Raw genomic sequence first — 13,421 nt, forward strand, 5'->3', positions numbered from 1 at the left:
CCAGGGATCCTCCTGCTTGTTTCCCCAACACTGGGGTTACAGGCTGTGGTAGTTTGAATGTAACTGGCTCCTATAATCTCATAGGGAGTGATTATTAGGAGGTGTGGCTTTTCTGGAGTGGGTGTGGCCTTGTTGGAGGAAGTATGTCACTGTGGGGGTGGGCTTTCAGCTTTCTTAAGCTCAGGATGCTGCCCAGTGTGTCAGTTGACTTCCTGTTGCCTGCCGATGTAGGCCCCTCAGCTCCTCCAGCACCATGTCTGCCTGCATGCTGCCTGCCATGCTCCCTGTCATGAGGATAATGGACTAAACTGGAACTGTAAGCCGGTCCCAATGTAATTGTTTTTTATAAGAGTCGCTGTGGTCATGATGTCTCTTCACAGCAATAGAAAACCCTAAGACACGGGTGTACAGAGACGGACTTACCTTTTTTTTTTTTTAATAAGGTGTGGTGGTGGTGGTGTTGTGTGTGTTGGGGTTGGAAACTGAGGCCTCATGCATGTTTGGCCAGCATGCTACCATCATGTTATTCCTTCCGCTCCTGTCTTCCTGCCTCCCCTCTCCTCGCTGCCCCAGGGTGTACTCTGGTCTTGAACTCAATTCCTCATGCTTGTTCTTCAAGCCCTTATCGACTGAGCCATCTACCGAAACCTCAAGAAACTTCTGCAGCTTTGCTGGTAGTATTCTGAGGCTCCGAGAGGCAGGCGACTTGTCAAGGTCTCACAGCCAGAAACTGGCGGACTTGAATTCAAGTCTACGTTGACATGAAGGCCATCTGCACCAGCTTGGGGTAGGGGAGTGACTAATTTTGTGCTATGCTCCTTGGGACATGTGGCTAAGGCATTAGCTGCAGCCAGAAGTACTGCCTCTAAACACCTGGCCACAACTGCAGACCCAGACCAAAGAACTGGGAGAGGAGCCTTTTGGGTGGCTGTGGGCCAGGACGGCAGAAGCTGCAATCGACTGGTGGGGCACAGGGACTTCAGGCTGAACCCAAGGGCCTGGCAGGCTTTGCAGCAGGAAGGATGTATCTGATCCTGCCTGATATCTATCTGCCTGATAGTGGCAGGAAGGAGCCACTATCAAGGCTCATGGCTCTCACTGATGGGGCAAAGCCTTCTGCAGTTGGGGAGAGAGGTAGTTCCCCAGCATGGGATGAGCAAGGGTGAGGGTTTGCACTGTGCTGTTTGCAAGCTGTGAGGCTGCCTCCTTTGGGTGTGTTTGGGGGCTGAGTCTCCTTGAGCATCATGGTAATGATCTCTCCAGAGGTCATGCAGGGAGGATGGGTTCCTTTCCTTTTTAAATGCTGCTACTATGTGGGGTTGAGGGACCTTACCCAGACCCCCATAGTCTGAGGCCAACTTAATGGGTTAGTTTTCTAGTCACACAGTTTTGGGTTCCAGCCCTCTGGCGTCTGTTTAGTTTCCCTGCTCACTTACAGCCCAGGCGTCTGTGCTGGCTGTCAAGGCCTCTGCTTAGAGTACACACTGGGCCATTCCCTCGTGGCCAGCAGAGTGTACATTAGGACCTGGTCTTAGAACACAGACCTAGCTCCCCCTGAAATCCGGGTGCCCCCGTAGAATCTCACTCCCGCTCTTTCTCAGCCGCAATCTCTTACAGCAGCCCCTGGCTCTATCTCACGCCCCATCTCCATGCCTGCCCACCCTGTCCCTGCTCCAGCCACTCAGGGTTCTCTCTTTAAGTCTGCCTCTTGTCCCCTCCTGACCACTAGCTGACAGACTCTTTTCTCTTTCCGCAAACAACTTCCTAACGGTTGCCTACTTGGAATTACTTGCCCTAACAGGCGCACGGAGGCCTTCAGTTGTACCATGGCCCGTGTTATAGCCTTGCAAACACTTGATAAAGGACAGGGCTACCCAAGGGCCTATGGTTGTGACACTCTGTAACTGAATGAATGAATGCTCTACTTAGGGGGCTCTGCTTGCTTCTCTACTCCAGGAGGACAGTAGTTCTGGGAAATGATCTGTTCACAATTGTCTGGAGATGGGAATTTTGAGATGATGCCTTGGCTGGCTTCTGGTTCCAACAATGCCTGGGGTGATGGGTGGAGAGGCTGGCCAGCTCCCCACTCTTTTCCTTCCCAACCCCAGGAAAAAGGACATGGGCCAGGGGAGTCTGTGTATTTAGTGCTGGACATGGGCTCTTGTGTCTGGTCTGTGTTGACTTCATTATAGCTGAGTTCTGCCAGCTGATGAGGTCACAGCAAGGTCATGCCCAAGGTCAGATGTCAGTGGGGATGAAGCCCCGGTGCAGGAACACATAGCTTCCCAGACTCCAGAGTCTTGCCTGGCCTTCCCCTGCTGCCTTAGTACAGCCACTGTGGGCCTGTGAGGTTGGTCACTGAAGAGTTACACAGACCTCCACTACCCTTGAAATGACATTGGCTCCATCTGGAGAATCAGGACTTTTCTCATGTCCAGATTAAAGGAAGGCCAGGTGGTATAAGGGAGCTGGGCCTGACAGGAAGGTACGGGGGACAGCCCTGGACGTGCGCGCCTTACTCTTGCCAGCTCCTTGACCAGCAGGGCCTAGGTTCTAGGGCTCTGGCGAAGTCTATCCATTGGAATGTGGACCAGGTCTGAAATCCCCTGATGCTGGCAAAGAACACTCCAGGTCAAGGGAAGGCCTTGGTGGAATCTGCAAGTGCCCAGAAACCAGCATGTGGGCACTAGAAGCAGGAGAGCTTGGACCTAGCTTCCATTTCTTTTGGCTGCCCTGGACCTGAAAATTGAATCAGACAGAGCAAACACCAGGGTGCATTTGTCTACAATGAAAAGAATCTGAAATGTCCTTTGGAATGTTCCAGCAAAACCAGAATTTAGGCATGTCAAGCACACCTTTGGACAGAGTCCCTACCACCTGAGCTCTTAGCTGTCACTCACTCCTAGTGTCCTGGCCAAGTACCTCCCATGGTAACATAGTGACTGGCAGTCTGCTGCAGGGGATAATTATGAAAACATGATTTCACACTCTCTCTCCTTCTGAGACCAAGCAGGGAAGCTAATGGAAACATCCCCAAGGAGATGACGTGAGGCTGCCTGAGAGCCTCACCAGGGTCAGGAGGCACCCAGCTTGCACCCAGGCTGGAGCCAGGAACCCAGTGCCTTCCTGCAGCTTCAGAGCCTGCCCCCCAATTCCTCAACCTCACCCCATGGGATCTATTTCCACACTCTCTACTCTTAAATCCTGACTGAAGGGCTGGGAAGAAGGCTCAGACAGTAAATGCTTGCCACATAGCCTTAGGGACCTGAGTTCAATCCCCAGCACCCATGTTAAGAGTTAGGGGTGACATCTGGGCAGTGGTGGCACATGCCTTTAATCCCTTGGGAGGCAGAGATAGGTGGATTTCTGTGAGTTTGAGGCCAGCCTGGTCTACAAGAGCTAGTTCCAGGCCAGGCTTCAAAGCTACAGAGAATCCCTGTCTCATAAAACAAAACAAAACAACAACAACAACAACAAAAGAGTTGGGGTGAGCCTGACATAGGCAGGTCTTTAATCCCAGCACTCATGGAGGCAGAGGCAGGTGGATCTCTGGGAGTTCGGGGCCAACCTGGTCTACAAAGTGAATTCCAGGACAGCCAGTACTATTACACAGAGAAACACTGTCTCAAAACAAAACAAAATAAAAAACAAAACAAATAATAACAACAAAAAGAATCAGGGGTGGGGCCACCATCTTATGGTCCCAGTGCTAAGGCAGGAGGTGGGGAACCTTGGTCAGCAACTATAGCCAAATAGGTGACATCCTGTCTGAAGAAACAGGTGAAATGACCCCTGAGCTCGAGTCTGACCTCCACACGGATGACTGAAGGGTAAAGAGCTTGTGTGCAAATGTGAGGACCAGAGTTCAGATCCCTGGACCCCACAAAAAAGTGGGGTGCGCATGGCAGCCCACCTGTAGTCCCAGGGTATGGGAAGTAGAGACAGAATTCCTCAGAACAAGCTGGAAATCCAGGCTACCTGGAGTTGTCAAGAATGGGTTTCAGTGTCAAGATATAAGGTACGGAATGATTGTAGAAGACACCCTCCGTATGCACATGGACACACGTGAACACACACACACACACACACACACACACACACCAATATATCAAGTTAAATAATCTAAGACGAAAAAGATATTAGATCAGTTAACACCGAGGAGAACAAACAGTTTGTGTTCTGCACGCAGAATCGTTAAATTTGAAAGGCAGACAGGTGCGGACTCGGTACCTGAAGCAGTTCCAGGCCAAAACTACAGAGGACTGCTGCCCGGAAACTATGTGAACCCTGACACACTGAAGTGGTCTCCTCGCGGTGCTGACAGAGAGGATAAATCCCTTTCAACCAAGAATCCTGTCCCCAGTGAAAACCACCTTTCAAAAAAAAAGAAAGACAAATGCATTTTTTCCCAGGCAAGTGAAAACGAGGGACTTACTGCCAGCCGGGCTTGTCCTGCTCGACAAATTGAGCTTATTAGAGGAAGCGAACGGGGCGGCGGGGATCTTGGATGCAGAGGAAGAAATGGGAAAGGAAAGTGCTGAACATGGTAAAAGTGAAGACAAATACCATTGGTTTTTCTTATGTTTAACTTCTCTAAAAATACATGACAGCCTAAAGCAAAGATGTTTACAATGTGCAGTGTGTTTACACCGCGTGTAAAAGTAAAATATACATGATAACAAGTGCCAGGGCTCCCGAGGGGTGAATTGGGAACGAGAGCAAGATTACTGCCTGCTCTGTGAATCTGTGTCACGGCAGGCACTCAAAACCAAACCACGATCAAATCAAGCTGCGGACTGCCAACCCCCGGGAACCCCCGGCTTTTGTGAAAGACGTATAAACGCAACTATTTCTCCCACTAAGAGAAGTCAAACTTGAGTCCAGATACCCAGGCGTTACCTGACAGTGCCTGTCGCCTGAGAAGTGGGGTCTCCCAGAAGCATCTGCAACCACCTTTGATGTTGCCCCCTCCTGCTGACTCTTTAATTGCATTTGTCATTCAGTTGCATGGTTTGTCACTGGAAACTGGGTATGTGTGTGTGTGTGTATGTGTGTGTGTGTATGATATATATGGACATATCTCGGGCTTAACTGCATGCTACCAGGACCTTTGCCTCTCCTGCCACCATCATTCCACCCCCTGTGCCCTCCTTGCTGATTCCTCAGGCCCTCATGAGCTCAGGTGTAGTGACTGTAGGCATCTGGGTGTGCTCTTTTTCCTGGACTGGCCCATGGTGCCGTTGGACTCTGCTTCCACGCCTTGGCTTTCTTGGTATCTGGACAGCAGCCTTGGTGAGGTGGGAGGCCATCTGTCTAGCACACAGCGTGTGGCAGATACCCCTCATCATGCTGAAGAAGGATGGGATGAAAATGTGAGTGCCCATAAGATGTTCTTGAGAAATGATGCCCGCTGGCTGCATAGGAGCTTTTGCTGCAGTGCCTGGGGCTCCCGTGAGGCATCAGGGACCAGTTGGAAGGGGCTACGCTCCCCAATCTACCTGATCACAGAACATTTTAGGAATTTTATATTTAGAATGATGTGTGTACGTATGGATGTATAGGTGCACATGAGTGCAGTACCTGACCAGGCCAGCAGAGGGAACTGGATCTCCTGGAGATGGAATGTCAGGAGGTTGGCAAGAGCAGCAGACACTCTAACTGCTGAGCCATCTCTCGGTCCCACAGAACATTTCGTGTAGGGAGTGAAAATTTGGTTTGGGAATTGCTGATAATTACATGGCTTATTATTTTTCTTCTGCAAATAGATACCTGGCTTTCACATCTACTCCTGTGTGTGTGCACATACGTGCATTTTTATGTGTGCATATAAGTATGTGCATGTGTGTGTACATTCATGCTCCTCGGAGCATTCAGACAATGGCTGATCTCACATGATGGTGGTCATATAATATTAAACTAGCTCTGGGGACAAACTGCTCCAGTTTGTGGTGATACTGGCTTGACTCCACTTGCTGTACTTCCTGTCAGTCACCCAGTAGCCTAGGACACTTATGAAGTCACATACAGCACATGATTGATACTTGGTAATGATAGCATGCAGCTATGGTGCCGGTGACATGTTAACCACAGGTAGAAAGTTGTTTGTTAGCATTCTGGCATATTCTTATCCATGAAATAACAGCTGAGTGTAAAACAGTTGCATCTAGAAGCAGACTGAGTAATGGCAATGACCCACCCCATCCAAGCTTGCAGGAGTCATGATCTCCGGCAGAGGCAGGTTTCCCAGCATGCATTTCTGTCTGTTTTTGAGACAGTCAGCTATGTAGTTGAAGCTGGCTTTGAACTTTGTGAGTAGCCCAGCCTGGTCTTGGAGTCTAGATCCTTCTACCTCAGCCTTCCCAGCATGGACTGCCACCTGGCTCCAAGGATACACTGCTGATGACATACTCTGCCACGATTCAGCACGTGACCGTGTGTGCACACACACAGCAGCGTATCCACACACACACGGAATACACTGAGGTACATGCATACGTGTGGGTGTTTATGTGCTTCCCTCCTTACATTCCTGTCTTCTGCAGTGCGGGTGAGCACCACAGAGGCTGTTTCAGTCAATCACAGCTGCCCTGGGGTGCCACTAGGCCACAGCAGTGTAGGGCTTGTGGGGCTCCGCAGGCTCTGAACCATACTGTGCCATGCTGCCTGGGGTTGGAACCTGATAGATCCACTTGTTGCTTGTCTGCTTGTGGCCCAGGGCCTGTGGTTCACCACTGTGGCTCAGTGGTCTTGTCGGTAAGATGGGACACGGTTGACAGTGCTGGCAGCTGTTCACAGGTGCAGTGACTACAGACTGGCCGTCGCCAAGCTGGCAGAGCAGACAGCCCCCGGATCATGGATACCAGGACTGCGTGTGCCCTCACTGTAGAGTATCGCCTGCTGTAATTGCTACACTGTCCTGACCAGCAGGCCGCTTTCCTCCTGTGCCTGTGACCAGTGTCCTGAGGTCTAGCTGTGACCTGTGACTAGGTCCTTCATTTGGAGGCAGATAAAAGGCTCAGGGAGATCCGCGTGGCTGCCTTAAGATGAGGGCAGCACACACACAAATGAGCCTTTGATGGTGGTACAATATGGGAGCCAGGAGTCCAGTCAGCCCCCAGGACCTCACGATGCTGCTTGGGGGAGACCAGGGCTGACGTCACTTGAGGGTGAGGTCTGGTCTTTCCTATTGGTCTACCTGTCACCGAGGAAGATGGGTGACACATAAAGATTAGTTATACCACAGCAGCTGATATGTGACATACTCATGGTCCCATACCTTATGACAGGTTTATGGTGAAGAATCCCCCCCCCCCCCCCCACCACTGTTTTGACCCTAACGTTCACCTTAGAGGACGGTAATGCATTAGCGGCAAGCACTGTCAGGGTGCTGTCGAGGGAGGTGTCTAGTATGGTTTGAGTAACCTGGAAGGGCTTGGGTCCCCATCACTGGGGAGCAAGATGATTTATTACATACCCATGGGTGGTCACTGCTATCTGTAGGACACATTAACCCTTCTTGTGCTGGCATTGCACATCCTGGGCTTTTGCTGAAGGCCCAAAGCAGTTCGCTGTGGAGTGACTTTGAAAACAATTAAGTTAGGTTGAAAATAACTAAGCTGGCCGCTTTGCAGACGCCGCTGTCCCCTCTCACCGCTTGCTGCAGCCATGGTCAACCCCACCGTGTTCTTTGACATGGCGGCCGATGGCGAGCCCTTGACATCCCGGCTGATGGCGAGCCCTTGGGCCGCGTCTCCTTCGAGCTGTTTGCAGACAAAGTTCCAAAGACAGCAGAAAACTTTCGTGCTCTGAGCACTGGAGAGAAAGGATTTGGATATAAGGGTTCTTCCTTTCACAGGATTATTCCACGATTCATGTGCCAGGGTGGTGACTTCACACGCCATAATGGCACTGGCGGCAGATCCATCTACGGAGAAAAATTTGAGGATGAGAACTTCATCCTGAAGCATACAGGTCCTGGCATCTTGTTCATGGCAAATGCTGGACCAAACACAAACGGTTCCCAGTTTTTTATCTGCACCACCAAGACTGAGTGGCTGGATGGCAAACATGTGGTCTTTGGGAAGGTGAAAGAAGGCATGAACATTGTGGAAGCCATGGAGCGTTTTGGGTCCAGGAATGGCAAGACCAGCAAGAAGATCACCATTTCCGACTGCGGACAACTCTAATTCTTTTGACTTGCGGGCTTCTTACCCACCAGACCATTCCTTCTGTAGCTCAGGAGAGCACCCCAGCCCCATCTGCTCGCAGTACCCTGTAATCTCTGCTCTCACTGAAGTTCTTTGGGTTCCATATTTTCCGCATTCCCCTTCAAGTCTAGCTGGATTGCAGAGTTAAGTTTATGATTATGAATAAAAACTAAGTAAGAAAAAAAAAAGAAAATAACTAAGCTGTGTTGGCACACCCCTGGGAGGGTGGGGGACCTGGAAGCCAGAACGGCATAGCTCAACCTAAGGGACAGCAGGCAGGAGCAGCTGAGGCAGCAGCAAAAGAAACCAGCAGATCCTGGGGGAGGGGGGGCAAGGACACACTCCTACGGAGAGATGGTCCCGGGGCTCAGCATGGGAAGGTCCCTAACTGTCCATCACACTAATCTGGCTGGCGGTACTGGGGAGAAAGGACTGGTCAGATAAAGAGAACATTAAACCCTCCATCTGTGGGCCCCATTATTCTCCAACACGAGCCACTGGAATTGTGTTCTTGTCCACTCACAGCCTCCAGGGGGCAGAATGTCTCTCCTGGACCCCTTTTGTACAGTGTAGTGAAGAGCTGATAACTTGGCTTGTTCATTTCAGAGCAAGAAGTTTCTGGTTTACAGCAATCAGGATTGGCACCTGCTTTGGTGGAGGGGTTTCTTTCTGAGCCAGAATATTCATTTGTAAATTCCATGTTGGGGACAGCAGATCACTCCTGTCATCCTAGTGCTCAGGAGGCTGAGACAGGAGGATTTCTGAGAGTTCCAGGCCAGGCTGGGATATATATAGAGTGAGACCTTACCTAAAAACAAACTTTCGCCCATGATGTCATTTATTTACTTATTTTCTGTGTGGGGTGGTTTTGTTTGTCATGGTTCGTTTTGTGCCGCACCTCTAAAAGGGACCCTAACACATGGACTAAACAGGACTTGACCTGAGTGAGGCCTACCATCTTGCATGCCCACTGGTGTTGGTTGCTGTCTTCCATTACAGGGCAAGCAACTGAAGAAGGGCAGTCACAAAGACAGCCCTGCTCTGTCTGTTTGGCACCAGCTTGTGTCTAACCCCATGTGTTTACCTGGGACGCTACATCATTCTTTAGAGTCATGGGCCAATAAAGAGACAAAATGCATCCACGGTTCTCTGTGCAAAGGTGCTCTAGCCAATCCCGGTCCTGGTCCTGAGTGATTGGCTGAAGCCAAACCAGTCCCAGGTGCTGGCAGTTTCCCAGAGTATATCTGTACAAACTCATCACTCAGGTCTCTGGAGCTATGGAGGACAATAGGCGTGGGGCCTTCCTGGGGCCTGGAGAGCCCTGGAGGCTGGAAGGAATTGTCTCCTGCATCCACCTTCTGGTTAACATTTCCTTATCTCTACTAAATTTCTTCTATTTATAGTCAAAGTCATTAAACCATTAAATGCTGGGGACTAAAGAAGACTTACAGAGGTTTGTCAAGCAGTGTCCTCTTAGAAGCTGAGTGGGTTGAAGCTCTGGGTTAGTACGTGGCATTTTGTACAGCTCTGTGAGGTCAGCATTTTCCTACTGGAGTGTACTCTGCTGGCACAGCTGGCTTCATGGGCACAGGTGATCTGCCTTGCCGAGCACAGCCCTTCCCTTGCTCAGTCAATCCCAGCTCACTTTTTAAGGCTGCTCAGGAACAACCCACTTTAGATTTTTTATTATAAATAATGAACAGATATCTTTATGTACTTTGCTTTCTTTCACTGAGATTAAGATTAATACATATATGTATTTGTAATATAATTAATAAGTCAAGTTAATGCATTTAAATAAATATTATTACTTCTAAAAACTAATTTTCAATACTACCAAATAAATATAATAACATCAATTCTGAAATTAATGGTAAATATTTTGTTAGCTAGAATATTTATAAAGACAATCTGTAATGCATTTATGATCTAGTTTAAATACATATTATTATATATATAGTGGGCAAAAATAAGCTTTTTATGTGTTAATTCTCCAAAAAGCTGCTGTTTTGGGGAGTGTTTATTTGGGTAATTTTGACTAGTATTGGTTAATGTAATCAATAGTTTTGACAATTTTTATTTGTAATACTTTTCTGGTATAACTCAGTATGTGTTATTGTCATCTCCCTAGGAGAATCTCTGACACAAAATATATACATGTATACCACCAAGTTAAAAATAACTCAGGCAGTGTGGAAAAATGGGGGAAACTGCAGGGCAAAAACCGAACTGGACCAGAAGGGCAGCTCCCAACTCGGTTTTGGTCACAGCTGATACTTGTTCTGGTCCTTGTTTCTGTGCACCATGCACCCTGCACCGTGTACCGTGTAAGGTTGGTGCGTGGGGTGCGGTCTTCACTCTGCGGGTTTCCGGTGTGAGCCTTGGCTGATTCTCGGTCCTCAGGCCCTCAGATGCGGGCTCTGGGGAGCCACTTGAGTCCTGTTGTAAACCCACCATAAACACAGCGCCCTCACACTCATCCTCCCTGTAAGTTGCTATTGTAAAAACTTCTCACGGGAGACAGTGGTTTGTGGTTTGTGGTTCTCTCTTCAGGGAAGCAGCGCATGCAGACACCTGTGATGTGGGTGGGACACTTAGTGGGGCTGCCGAGAGAGCTGAAGTTGTTCTTTCTGCGGGACGCGGGACACAGTAACACCAAACTCTGCTGACCCACTTTGATCACTGGCTGGGATGGGCTTTGTAAGTTATCCAGCTACTCCCGGGGGCGGCGAAATCTTCTTCGGACAGGAACACACTGTTTATGTATTCAGGATGCTGTGCCGGGTGGTAGGTGAGCAGGTCTTTTTCTCGGTTTGGTTTTTTGTATTTTTGTTCTGTCTGCCTGCTTTCCTGATGGCTTTTCTTTCTAATGCACCTTAGTGTTACTAGCCAATATCTAGTTAATTTATGTTGTTGATTTGGTGTATGTGTGCCGCAGCATGTTTATGGAGGTCAGAGGGTAACTTGGTGACATCTGTTCTCTCCTTCACCGTTTGGGTTCCAGGGATGGAATTTAGGCCATCAGGTTTGACAGCCAAGTACTTTTACCCGCCATGCCATCCTGTTGGCTCCTAGAGGATGTTTCTTAAGTTGTGTGTGGGCATCTCACAGTGAGATCTGCCTGTCCTTGTTGCTCCTCCTCCACTTTGCTTTGTACTTGGCAAGGTCTTTCCTGACATAAGGCACACCTACCTTTAATGTGCCCTTCGGCCTCTGTGTTGAGCTTTGCTGCTGCAGGGACTGGGTGAGGGATGAGGGGCGGGGGATGAGGGGCCAGGGATGAGAGGCGAGGATGGCAGCTGCAGCCCTGGGAAGCACCCAGCTATAGTCCAGGCACCAATAGTTCTTCTGCATGGATGTGGTTTTCAGTCCATGCGGAGTTCCCAGCCTCTGCTGGCCCCAGGACCTCTGCTCTGATCTCTCCCTCTCTTGGCCTCTCCCCATCAGAGCTTTTCTGTGCTGGTTTTTAGAACTTCTCTTCTCCATATGTGTCCTGCCCAGCTTCTTTGGTCTGTGGAGCCAATGGCTTTTTTAAAAAAATTTTCCTTTTTTAAAAATATGTATTTTATTTATTTATTTTGCAAACCAGCCGCTGTTTCCCCTCCTTTCTCTTCCCAGTCCCTCTCCTTTCTGACCCCTCTCCATCTACTCCTCCTGTATTTCTGTTCAGAGAAGGGCAGGCCTACCGTGGATATCAACCGAACATGGCACCCCCAGCTGCAGGCTGCACGAGGTAACCCAGTGTGAGGAGAAGGGGTCCCCAAAGCCAGCAGAAGAGTCAGAGGCAGCCCCTGCTTGGTGAGCTCTGGCAGAGACAACTGGAATTGGGGGGACATCTCAGAGATGAGCTGGAAACCCAGTGAAATTCCCGGGAATCTAGGGAGGTGACTCTAGCTAAGACTCTTAGCCGATGGCTTTTTAACAGGTGACACAGGACAGTTGGCTTGTGCAGCTAGCAAAGCTCCCAGAGGTAGAACCTGCCCAGCAGAAGCCATGAGGCTGCTTCGCTGGGCCATCTGGGAGCCTACCCTTTCCAACTGCAGGCTTTTTTGGTTCTGGTCACCTGTTGCCATCAACCCTTCTCACCCACCGAGTCTTTTCAGAAGCTGTGGACATGCTCTCCTTTTGGAGACATGAGGCAGTGGCCTTTAACTCAGCCACAGGGGTCTTGCTGGTTTTTACTTTTTTGTTTCCTGGTATTTCTAAGGATAAGGAACTTATCTTGCCCTGTGGTAGGTGTTTCAAAACAATTATGTTCACACACAACTGAAGATTCTCTCTAGAACTTTCTTCTTCTTGCCCCCACCCCTCTTTGTGGTGGAAATCACCTATGGTAGGCAGGCAGGACTGAATGCCCTGGACCCTGGGTAGGAAATGCCAACGGGGAGCAGCCTAGCCGACTGCACCCAGCTTTTCTACTCTGCCCAGAAGCAGCCAAGATTTTTAACTCCTTACTAAGCAAAGAACCCCACAAATGAGGCTTTAAGACTTGCATTTTGTGATCTCAAAAAGTAAAGTCTTCCCGAATCAAGAGATTCACTCCGAAAGAGACCAGAAAGCTCAGACCCGGTGCTTTTGCGATCCTGCGGTTTAGCTCTGTGCTACAGTGTCTTGTCTTGGGAAGCTCCCGTTTTCCTCACAGAGGTGTCCAAACCGTGACTAGGGCAGCAGAGGGTTCTCGGGCACAAGGAAGCGAGTCTCTCATAGGAAACCTCCTTTGATCCTGGCACCCCTCCCACCCAGCTGTTTCTTGCTTCTTGAATCAGTGGTGGTGAGATGTGAATGCCCTTGTTTTCCTTGGCTTACCTATGGGTGGATCCTCACGTTCCCTGGTTTACACCAACCAGGTACAGTGCAGGGGCCTGGCTGTGGGTGCAAACCTCAGCTCATCTGCTGGTGGCAGACCACTCCCCACCTTGTTAGTCTGGGCATCTTGTCCATGTGGTAGGGCTCTGAGAGAGTACTGGGCGTGGCAGCACGTGTATGTGTGTAGCATTTTAAAGCTGAGGTCTTGGACTGGGTACAACCAGCTATCCTGTCTGTTGCTGTTCACATGTGAACTAGCTGGGGCCGTTAATCCAGTCCCCTGAAGTCACTGAGGCTGCCTGCGGCTCGAGGGTCTGTGACACTTAGGTACGGTCTGACAGAAAGAAGGCTGCTTGATTGCTGACACCGGGTCTGTTCCCTTCCCTGCAGGTCGCCGGGTCTCTTCTG

At 49.6% G+C, this 13,421-nt stretch overlaps 1 pseudogene; it reads left to right on the forward strand.

Annotated features, from left to right (window-relative positions):
• Nucleotides 1–7,653: 7,653 nt before the first annotated feature.
• LOC121447430 lies at nt 7,654–8,212 on the forward strand (annotated as a pseudogene).
• The last annotated feature ends 5,209 nt before the right edge of the window (nt 8,213–13,421 follow it).

The sequence above is a fragment of the Microtus oregoni genome, unplaced genomic scaffold (assembly GCF_018167655.1).
Source record: "Microtus oregoni isolate MIOR12 unplaced genomic scaffold, Mior012 000004F_ref0000308, whole genome shotgun sequence".
Lineage (NCBI taxonomy): Eukaryota > Metazoa > Chordata > Mammalia > Rodentia > Cricetidae > Microtus > Microtus oregoni.